General features: G+C 36.2%; 1 protein-coding gene across 1 annotated transcript in view; it reads left to right on the plus strand.

The window, feature by feature from the left end:
• The window catches only part of LOC110209649 (uncharacterized), a 47,614-nt gene that overhangs the window by 33,450 nt on the left and 1,794 nt on the right, over positions 1-12,370 (plus strand). The gene's annotated exons all lie outside the window — the stretch shown is intronic.

Consider the following 12,370-nt stretch of genomic DNA (forward strand, 5'->3'; position numbering starts at 1 on the left):
GTAGCATTTCAAAGATAATTTGCATTTCAGTCACAGGTCAAATTTGAAGTTTAGACATCTTTTCAACTTTGAATTTTTCTTTCTCCCATTATAATTTAACACATCAAGAGAACATAATGGGAAAAAAAACCATGACAAACTCTGAAAGAATGAATGATAAATTAATTTAGATATCTTAAAAAAAAAACCCACTGCTGTCTTGGCTAAGCATAGTTAGAAATGAATCTGGGACAAATCAATAAATATGACAGTTTGTTACCATATGATGCTTCCAGAAATCGGAGAAACCCTTCACTGTTCAATAGGTTGGTACTCTCATGCAGGTGAAGCTAGGGTAGCAGGTAGATGTTGGTAAGGCAAATAGATTTTCTATCACATGTAGCATCTTTTATGCGATGAAAATTAAAGAGTTAAATAAAGTTAAAATGTATGTGATATGAAACAAATGTTTAAAGCTCTTTTAGTGTTAATAACAAAAGGATGAGATAAATGCTTAACTATATAATTTACTGATTTTATCAGTATTAGATACAACCAAACTCATAGAGGAGTCATGACTAAGATGTGATTGAATTTCATGATTTTGGAGGTGGGGATAGGGTGGGGCATGAGGGAATTCAGAATCTCTGTTTCTTTCTTCTGTCCATAGAACTATTTGTGGGGTCTTGTTCTTTATAGACCACATTAGAAATATGTTATGGCATAATACAATACAAATATCTTTTTCTCCCCCATTACATTATGAGCTTATTGAGGGCTGGCAGGGATGACTTTTTGCCTTTCTTTTTTTTATTCCTGGTGGTTATTAGCACAGCGTCTGGCACATAGGAGGTGCTTCATAAAGATTATTGATGGACTTACTGACAGAGTGGAATTGGGTGTCAGAGGAGCTGGATTCACATATGACCTCTGTCACTAAACTATGTGTGTGACCTCAGGCAAACCATGATTTTCTTTAGCGTCAGTTTCTATATCTTTTAAACCAGCATAGGTTTAAATACATACCATGTTTCATAATCACATTAGGCTCTAGACTTTTCTAGAAATCTGTTTGACAAATTTCAGTAATGCCACTGTTCCTGGGTGTTTTGGTGCTAAGAAGATGGAGGATATGACACCATCTTCCCTTGACTTTCTGACCATCTTTTTGCCATATTTAAGATGAAAGTAGATTAGTGTGAAGTTGGATTTGTGACTGCTGCTTAGAAACAAGACACATTTTTTAAATAAATGAAAATACCAAATTCTGATTAATGTTTATTCTGTTGAACAATTAAAATTGTACTATACTTTTTTTTTTAAATAGCCTATTATTTCCACCAAAGAAGATGAAGGCTATCTTATTTTTCTTCATCTTGGCAACAGCAGAGGCCATTCCGGTAAGCATTTTCGCCCCTCCCCAATCCTACCCCTATCAGGAAGCTTCCTTATGATTTCTTTACCTTAGAATTTTTGTTAAATCTTGACATACTCAACTCCTTTTGCAGGGGAAAAAAAAAAATCTAAACGTTTACAATTGTAAAGCATTTAGCACAGTGCTTGGCATATAGCAAGCGCCACATAAATGTTTGCTGTAATTGTTATTACTATTCAAGAAATTGTATACCTTGAACTACCTTTTTAATATTTGGGGATTCAGAATCATGGGATCTTAGAAGTCAGAAACTATACCTGAAAAGAATGCCTCTACAAGTGGTCATCCACTTTGCAGATATCTATTATATCATGTCTCTGGGCCAGTCTTGTGATTTGTTTCCTGAACTCCTCATCTATTTTCTCTTTCTGTACAGGTGATCTATAAAATGCCCAAAAGGTAACATTGCTTCTGTTTCTGCCTCCTTTGAGCTACACCCAAGTGCCTAACTATACTATGACCTCCTTGAGTGCCTCAATTCCCTGGCATGAATATATTTTACTATCCTTTTCCTTTCAAATAACAGATACATTTTGATATTCAGACTCAAGTCCTATCCTATCAAATCTTAGTGATTGTCAGATTTACCCTCTTGTGTTAGGACTCCTAGCTCATTTTACTTGTTAGCCTTACTTGGGTCATTTGTGTATGGACATCTAGGCTACAGATTTTAAAAATGGTTTCTCTCCTTATATTTTATCTTCTGCAGACTTATGTGGCTCTCTCCTACTATTCTTCCTACACGTTGTGTCCATTCTCTGTGATATATAGCTTAGAGGATCTATGTAGGTAGTTTGCGCTTTAAGACATGGTCCAGAAATCCCATTCTCAGGCACCGTCTTCTTAACCTACTGTTCACTATCCAAATCTGCTTTTTTTTTTTTCTGAATCTCTTATTTTTGATGGGCAGGAGTGGCAAAAATAACACGAATACTCTCAAGATCTATGGTTTCTTTCTCAACACTTAACAACTGTTGGAAGTGATTTCTTTAAAAAAACTATACTTTTAAATTGTAACATTCATTTTTAATATTTTTTCCAATTACATGTAAAAACAATTTTAGCATTCTTTTTCCAAATTTTAAATTCCAAATTCTCTCCCTCCCACCTCTCCCCCCACATTGAGAAGGCAAGCAATTTGACATAGGTTGTACATGTGCAGTCATGTAAAATATGTTTTCACGTAAGTCATGCTATGAAAGAAAACACAGACCAAAAAACCCAAGAAAAATAAAGAAAGTAAAGAAAAAGTATTTTTGGTCTGCATTCAGGCTCCACAGTTCTTTCTCTGGAAATGGATAACATTTTTTATCATAAGTCCTTCTGAATTAATTGTCTTGAATCATTGCAGTGCCAAGAAAAGCTAAGTTATTCACAATAGATCATTATACAATATTGCTGTTACTGTGTACAGTGTTCTCTTGGTTCTGCTCATTTCACTTTGCATCAGTTCATGTAAGTCTTTCCAGGTTTTTATGAGAACATCCTGATTGTCATTTCTTATAGCACAATAGTATTCCATCACAATCAAATACAATAACTTGTTCAACCATTCCCTAATTGATGGACATATCCTCAATTTCCAATTCTTTGCCACCACTAAAAGAACTGCTCTTTTCCTTTTCATTTTTATCTCTTTGGGATATAGACCTAGTATTGGTATTGCTTGGCCAAAGGGTATGCCCTTTGGGCATAATGTAACATTCATTTTTAAAAAAAATGTTGAGTTCCTAATTCTTTCCCTGCTCTACCTATTAAGAAAGCAAGCAGTATATTATCAATTATATATGTGAAGTTATTGGAAATGCTTTCTTTTTTTTTTTAACAAATCAAGTAAAAGTTTGTTTTTTTAAATTTAGAAAATTTTTAATTTTAGATAAACACTAAAACTTTAATATATAAGAAAAGAAAAAATATTATAAACTTGAATATAAAATAAGAAAAGAAAAAACATGCCATGTACACAGCAGAACATAGGAGAGGATTCAGAATATATAGCAATAACTTTTCATTTCAAGAAAGCCTTATATATTAAATACTGCATGTTATGTTGAAAGCTGTCCATCTTTGCTTCCTGTAGATTTTCTTTTGTTCTCTAATGTACACTTTTTACTTTGTTCCTTTTCCTCCTTCCTCTCTCTACCCCCCTACCCTACCCCAAGGCTATAATTAAGCATGGATATATTTATATATAGATATTAATATATACATACACGTATACATATACACATACATACATATATAAACATATGCTTTTCCTAAGAGATTCTACTCCTAATCTTTGTTTTTATGTTTGTGCATATCTCTTATTTCCTATTTCTCCTAACTCTTCTACTTTATTTCTACCTGCTACCTTGCCTTCCTATTACTTAACCTACCTCCTCCTTCAGCAATCCCTCCTTTATCCTCCTATTCACCTAAATCTAAACACCATTTTGTACACCCCGTTGACCTATTCCTTCTCCTTCCCCTCCAAAGATCTCTCCCTTATCCTTACATTCCCCTAAATCTAGATACTCTTCTATATCCCCCTTTTGACCTGTTCCTTCATCCTCCCCTCTAAAGATCCCTCCTTTATCCTCTCCCCCCCAATAATTTAGAGTTTTATTTCTTTCTAAATTTAGAAGACTTTTCTGTTCTTCTAGATGTATATGTATTTTCCCCTCTTGAATCCATTCCCCATAAAAGTAGGTTTCCAGAACTAACAGCCTTTCTCCCCCAATCTAATTCCTCTGTATTGGTTCTTTCTCTTGCACCTCATTTGTATAAGATAATTACTCTTTTAGCTGTTTTACTATACTATGAATGGTTTATTATTTGAAGTCATATCATATGCAGGTCTACCCCAATCTTTCTTATAAGCTAATTACTAATAACAATCTTAGACATAGGTTTTACATACATAAAAGGTAAACATTCTATCTTTATTGAGTCTTTTGTAATTGGTCGTTGGTATGTACCTTATATTTCTTTTGGCTCTTGTATGTCAAATCTTCCATTGAGTTCAGGGTTTTTTTTTTCCTTAACAAAATCCTGAAAGTCTGACAATTCATTAAATGTCCATTTTTTTTTTCTATTCAGAATTATGCTTAGCTTTTCTGGGTATGATATTTTCAGCCGGAAGCCCAGTTCTTTTGCTCATCATTATATAGGGTTCCAACACCAGCAGTCTTTTAGTGTCACTATTGCTAGGTGTTGTGTGATTCTAATTGTGGTACCATCATATGTAAATTGTTTTTTTCTTGTTGCCCATAATATTTTATCCTTGAGGTGGGTGCTTTGGAATTTGACTATAATATTACTGTGAGTTTTCATTGTAGGATGTCTTTCAGGTGGTGGATTTTTTCTATTTCTTTCACCTCTTGTTTTAATGCTTCAGGACAATTTTCTTTAATTATTTCTTGTATTATTGTATTAAGATTCTTTTTTTGATCATAGCTTTCAGGTAGTCCAATTATTCTTATGTTTTCTCTTCTTGATTTGTTCTCTAGATCAGTTGTTTTTCTTATGAGATGTTTCACATTTTCTGCTTTTTCTTCTTTATTTTTATTTTTTTAAATTTCTTTCTCTTATAACTTCACTGGCTTCCTTCCCCTTGCCCAATTCTGATTTTCAAGGAGTCATTTTCTTCCTTATCTCCTTTTCTAATTGGTTGACTTTCTTTTCATAATCTTCTTGCTTTTCTGGGATCATTCTTATTTTTCTTTTTAGTTTTTATGCAGTCTCTCTCATTTGATTTTTTTTTTTGGCAAGGCAGTTGGGGTTAAGTGACTTGCCCAGAGTCACACAGCTAGTAATTGTCAAGTGTCTGGTCTGAGGCAAGATTTGAACTCAGGTCCTCCTGATTCCAGGGCTGTACCCTATCCACTGTGCCACGTAGCTGCCCCTCTCATTTGATTTTCAAAATCTTTTTAAAGTTCTTCAGTGAATTCTTTTTGGCCAGATGACCATTTGACATTACTCTTTGGGGTAGAAGGATTTCTTTGCTTCAGTATCTGCCTGGTTTTCTCTATTCCCATAATAGCCCTCTATGGTTGGATTCCTTCCCCTTTGCCTGTTTACTTTTTGGTAATAGTTTACTTTTTATAATCACCTCTAGTCCTGGGATGTGGGGTATAGTACCTCTGGCCTCAGATCCTCTTCAATTCTCCACTCTGACCTTGAACTCAAGCCAATACCTCCAGCCTCCTGTAAGTGCTCACAACCAGTGGAGTCAGTGCGCCTGCACTCACCCGGAGTGATGGTTCCATCTTGCCCCCACCATGTTTCCACAGCACTGCTGGGTCTGATTTCTTTGTTCCTAGATCTTCCCTAGGTCAGACACCAACTCCCCTCACTGTCCTGGGGATAAAAGTCCTTGTGGCTTGGGGGAGGCAGCCTCCCAAACCAGCTAACTCCAGGGCTTACTGCTTATTCTTTAAGTGGGTCTCTAGCCTGGAGGTGTTCACTCTTCACTGGTAGGAAATCTTTTTCCGGGATTTTTCTTCACATCTTCCCTGATTATCCCAGGAGGACCCCTGTTCTGCCCCTACTCTTATTTATTTTCACTGCTCTCTGTTTGCCCAGAGGTGCAACTGAGCTCTTTTGTGGAGGAAAATCTTGAGAGCTTGATATTTTCTGACCTATTCCTCCATGTTCCCAGAATCCTCTCTGTGGAAATGCACTATAAGTTTTCTCTGAAGTAATATTTATGACTATGTGAATTACTAGAAGTGAGTGGTGATTATTCATTTTGATAAGTCTTGGAAAGTTTTCTGTCACACTTTAGATAAATGCTCTGAGAATAGACAACTTGCCCTTAATTGTTATCAGTGAACACAAGAATGTCTTAACATTTTTCATCTGGGAGTCACCAACATCTTTATTTGTTTCTTCTTCCTCTGACTTTTACTTCTCACCTGGAATCCCCTCTGCAATGACTTCACTATTTTTTAGAATTCAAGAAGATATTTCTTTAGTGTTGAGTGTCCTCCTCTTTGGGGAAGAGCCTCTTACTTCTTAGCTCAAAGTGTTCTACAATCCTTTTTATAGCCTTTTCCCCCACTTTGTTACATTATTCTACCCTCCAGCCTCCTGACACAGGTCAGGAGTCTCCTTTCCCTCAAGAGATCCAGTGTGTGAGTATGTGTGTGTGTGTGTGTGTGTGTGTGTGTGTGTGTGTGTGTGTGTGTGTGTGTAAGGAACATTTCATTATCAATGTCCCTTGATAACCTAGAGTAGAGAGGTGTTTCATAAGCCTCTTCTCTTTCAGCCGGGAGACCAGCCTGTGGCAAAAACATAAATACTGCACTTTCTAATGAAGAGGTAATGGTAAATTTCTTTTAGTTCTCCTAAATTTAAACTAGATCCTCTCTTTCCTGCCCTTTGCCTGCATTTGTAACATTCTGCCTTGTTAGAAGGTCTATCAAAATGATTCATTCCTCTTCATTTGTTTGCTACCCAAGGACTATGTTCAACTCCATGCCCATCCCTTGTTTCATGCTATATAATCCTGATTTTAAAATCAATTAAGATACTCACATTTGTGGCAAACACAGGAAATGGTAACAGTGACAATGGTATTTCCCCCACTGTCTCTTATGGAAAAAAAATTGTTCTAGCTATTGAAGAAGAAAAACCTCAGAGAATCTTGGAGTAGTTGACTCACAGGATTATAGGAATATAGGTTTAGAATTGGAAGGGAGCACAGAGGTAATCTAGACCAACTTTGACATTTTACAGACAAAAAAACTGAAGTGTGGTGGAGTGAAATCTTCAGGGTCCTACAGGGACTAGGTGGTAGAGACATTTGACCTATTTTCAGATATTTGAATATTTGAACACAAGTCCCAGGACTCCAAAGTGCTCTAAGATGTCTTGGATTCCTATTTTAATCTGTCCCTGGTTCTACCTTTTTGAGTCAGTATTCTTTGTCTCTGTGCTATGTCCTAAGGGGCAGTTGGTAACCAAAGTCTTCCTTCATCCCTTTATGATAGCTAATTGGCACTCAACCACTCTGTCCCAGTGAGGACACTTGGGTAGCCTGTAGTATTTTTTTTTGTTTCTTGTGGATGTGCTAAATTTGTATAATGTGCCTAAGACAGTGAAATGAGGGCCATCTTGTGTGGTCTGGCAGTCCCTACCAAAATATAAGGACATATGTGGGTCCATGTTTAGATGCAATCTAAACCATGAAGGTGGCTAATTCTTCTCTTATTGTATTGTTCTGCCCATCTGAAAGCAACCAAATACCCTTGGAGACATCAGGGTATGCTCAGGATCTCTCTTAGATTCTGTCCATCCAAAGCAATAGAGTGAAAAATCCTAAACTAAATACTGGTAGTAAGAGGCAGCAGATGGCTTGGTAGATAGAACACTGGGCTTGGCATCAGGAAGACCCAAGTTCAAATCTGACCTCAGATACTTACTAAGGAACCTTGGGCAAATTGCTTAACCTCTGTTTGCTTCAATTTCCTTAACTGCAAAATGGGGATAATAATAGCACCTGCCTCCCAGGGTTGTCATGAGGATGAAATGAGATAATATATATGAAGCACTTAGCACAATGCCTGCTGTGTAGTAGGTGTTATAAAAATGCTAGCTACTATTATTCTTATCTCTTACTAGGATTGGAGAAGATTCTAAAAGAGATGAAGAGGGTAGCAAAGGGAGCAGTAGCTTTAAAGAACACAGATAATTCAACTCCCCAACTACCTGTTCATTACTCCCCACCGTTGATTACCATCAGGACCAGGCTATGTTCTACAGCAGTGATGTCAAAGTCAAATAGAAACAGGGGCCACTAAAACAGCAGTGATGTCAAAGTCAAATAGAAACAGGGGCCACTAAAACCTACATAAGGATCCCTGTGGGACTTGATGTTAAAATCTATGTTTGAAATACTTATTTTGTTAAATATTTCCCAATTACATTTTAATCTGGTTTGGGCAGCACTCTGGAGTGTTATGAGCCACATGGCCAAAGACCACATATTCGATACCTCTGCTCTAGAGAGTAGCTTTAGAAGAGATGGTGGTTGCATTTTTGAATGAAGACACCATAGGGCTTCTCCTGTAGCCTTCTGCATGTCTAAGGTGTGCGTGGTTTTGAAAATAGCGAATCGCAATGAGAAGACAATGAGTGATAACATGCGGAAGATTAGGGAGGGGAGATACCTATGAAAAATGGGCAGGAAATTTGGGTAATGAATGTCACTTTAGCTTAAAACATCAGAGGAAGGCAACACAACAAGAACAAACTATAGGCTATAATAAATTGTCATGTTGGAAGGGAAATAAATCACTGGGAAGGTGCCAGTACATAGAGATAGATACTACTAATAGTAGATTCTCAGCTCCGAGTGAACTTAGGAGAATGACTATTGTAACAAATAAGGTCACCAACTGTGTTTTAGAGTATTGAATGACTACACTTATCCCTGAAGACAAGCACTGAAAATACTTCCTTCTTCGAGGATGCAGGGAACTATGAATGTGGGGTATAACATGGATGTGATTAAAAAGTTGTTTGGTCCTGGTGAAAAGCTTTTAAAAAATTCTTTGTAATAAAGGATGACTCATTGGGTAGGGAAAGAAGGAAGGATATATTCAGAAATGAAGGTTATGTTAAAATGCATCAATAAAATATTTTTAATCTCTTTATTAAAATTTTTTGTCAATGATTTTTGGGCATTTGCAAATGTGGGTAACCAAAAGGGGGTATTTCCCACTGAGTGTGTGTGTGTGTGTTTTATGGGGGAGGATGGTAGAGGCATTATCCAAGAGAAGATAAATCCCCAGGAAATCACTCAGGCCCTCTTGGTCACAGGCATCCCCAACACAAGAACTTCCCTCAGGCCAGTCAATACATCAGTACAATTTGGAGTGGCATAAAATCTTTTTTTACCATTTATGCCTACTTTAAACTTCTTATGTTTTCTAAGACAAACAAGAATTTGCTTGTCTTCTACGTGTGTGACTTTATTTTTTTATGTTTTTCATGAAATCATTTGAAGATCAAGCGTATTTCAAACATAAGTACTGCAATATTCTGTTTTCAATTTGACAGGTTTCTCAGATCAGACCCCAAGAGAGATATGATTTTGATGGATCAAAGGATTTAAATTGTCCAGGAACACCAGGAGTGACCAAACAGGTATCATATGTTTAGAATGTGTTTTCTTTTTATTCTTTGGTTCTATGTATATTCCACTTGAAAATTCCTTTTCCTTTTCCTACTCTTTATTCCCACTGCCATCACCCTAGTACAGAGGAGGGGTAAAACTAGCAATTGTTTTCCCTGGGGCTAGTGGTACCATAAGAGCTGTGTCTACACATAAGGGGACAGGATCTGTGGGCTGGGTCTGTTTGGGAGAGGAAGTACACCTTGGGAAACCATTAGGTTTCTAAATTGCTAAAAAAAACATGGTCTGAAGTGGGAATAGCTAGGGAAGAAATGAATCCTGGGACAGGGCTGTGGACTTGCTCTAAATTTTCCACCTTGTCACAAAGCCCCATTGGACCTGCCCAGATTATGGTTGTTGCATAAAGTGCTCATTAATACCCACCTAGACTATTGTAATGGCCTTTTAACAAGTATTCCCACCTCTAATTTTTCCCCTTTCAATTTCATACTTCATGTCACTGCCAGAATAATCTTTCTTATGCATTTTGATATTGCTCTGTATATTCCTACCTCTTTGTCTTTGCTCATACTATTCACTGTGCCTGGAATGTTCTCTTTTCTGTTGAAATCCTAGCCATCCTTTAAAGCCCAGCTCCCCAGCTCCCTGCTCCAGGAAGACTTGCTGATTCTTTTTTTTGGAAGCAATCCTCCATCTCAGACTTCATGTAACCCTTTATTGTATATTTATTTCTGGTTCTCACATATTATTGTTCATTATGGTTTTTATTTGTGACATTGTCTTACCTCCAGAGCTGAGTACAGTGCTTTTTTATCCAATAGGCTCTTTATAAAAGTTGAATTCAATTGAATTGAATTGTGATCAAATTGTCATCTGTATTTTGAACTTATGCTACTAGGTATTTGAAATAACAGCTCTATAGTGAGGCACTTTCCTCCCTTGCTATCTAAACATCAGTAGAAAGAAGGAAACAAGGTTTAGTTGACATCACTGACATTTCCCATAAACTAGCTGTGCTTGCAGATGATGTAATCAACCATATCTACTCTGCTTCCACTGGGGTATGATTTTTGGATAGTCATATTCTGCTTCTTAGCCCAAGATAGTGCTTAATATAATAAATGTATAATACATCTTTTGCAACTAGTTGGCTGAGCTTTGAAGCATATATTTGCTTAACAGACAATGAGTTGGTGGCAGTCAACCACAAACACATTTTTTTTATTCATAAACATTTTAAAAGCTAATAGAAAAGTTACACAAAATCTTAAGATACATTTTGAAGTGAGAAAAATTCATGTACTCAATTATCAAAAATCCACAAGATTGTTAGTGTTATTCTAAATGAGTGAGTCAGAGGATTTTTAGTTTGAATCGTGACTCTGCCTCTAACTACCTGTGTGACCTTGGGCTTCACTTCTCTGGTCCTCACTTTCATCATGTATAAAATGAGGAGGTTGGAATTGATGACCTCTAAGGTGTCTTCTAGATCTATAATCCTATGACTTGGTCAAATTATTCCTTCTCTCTGGATCTCATTTTCCTCATCTACAAAATTAGGAATATGAAAAAAAAATTAGGAATATGGCTGAAACTTCTTGTATTCCAAATAACCAGAAACATATAGCATGAGCACACTTCCCAAAGAAGCATTCAAAGCACTTGCCTCCTAAAAAGAGAGGTAACATCTTTTAAGTATATATACATATATACATATATATATATATACATATATACATATATATACTAAGTATATTTGCCATAAATACTTTGTATCCACAAAACATTTTAAAATGTTATTATATTCTATAGACAATATACCTATATTATTTTGTTATCATAAAGCATTCTATAAATGTTATTATTTATAATAATTCAGTAAGAAAATTTATTTTCTGATTGGCACATTTGAATGTTCTTTTAAAAGCAATTTTTTATTCTTTTGAGAAATGTGCCCTTTTGAATTTTTTAATAGCTGATTTGCCTACTTAAAAAACTATTTTAAGATTCTCTGTAACTTTAGTGTTGGCTTTTGATTTAAATGAAATTTATAAAAACAACAAAAAATTATAAATGTGTATATATAGGTGTATATATACACATACATGTACACACACACACATACACACATACACACGAGGATGATAATCCTGTTTCCTCATACTACCTCTATCATGTTAGAAGGCAAGTGCTTTGAGTGTTCCTTTAAGAAGTGTATTCACATCACATATTTCTGATGATTTTGAATAATAGAAATTTAATGTGGGTTATAACCTTAGAGATAATTTCAACCAGATTTCTAATTTTACAGATGGGGAAAATGAGGTTTAGAGAGAAGAGGTGATTTGACCAAGGTCATAGGATTATAGAATCTAAAGCTAGTAGGGACCTTAGAAGTCATTCAGTCCAACTCTTTCATTTTAAAGATCCTTTAGCCTTAACGATCAAATACAAAAGCCCTCAAGGACCATCATAACCTAGTTCCCTCTTTTCCAGTTTTCTTATATCTTACTCCCCAACATGTACTCTTTGATCCAGTGAAACGGGCTTCCTGGCTATTCCATGAACAAGACACTCCATTAATTTTTTTGGCTCCAGGCATTTTATCTTGCTGCTCACATACCTGGAATGCTCTTCCTCCTCCTCTCTGCCTCCTGGCTTCCCTGATTTCCTCTAAGTCCCAAATAAAATCCAGTTCTCTACAGGAGGCTTTTCTCAGCTCCTCTTAATTGTAGTGTCTTCTGTCTTTTCCTATTTATCCTGCATGTAGTTTGTTTATATATATTTGTTTGATCCCCCATTAAATTGTGAGCTCCTTGAGGGCAGAGACTGTC

This window comes from Phascolarctos cinereus, unplaced genomic scaffold (genome assembly GCF_003287225.1).
Source record: "Phascolarctos cinereus isolate Bilbo 61053 unplaced genomic scaffold, phaCin_HiC Scaffold_9;HRSCAF=440, whole genome shotgun sequence".
In the NCBI taxonomy this organism is placed as follows: Eukaryota; Metazoa; Chordata; class Mammalia; order Diprotodontia; family Phascolarctidae; genus Phascolarctos; species Phascolarctos cinereus.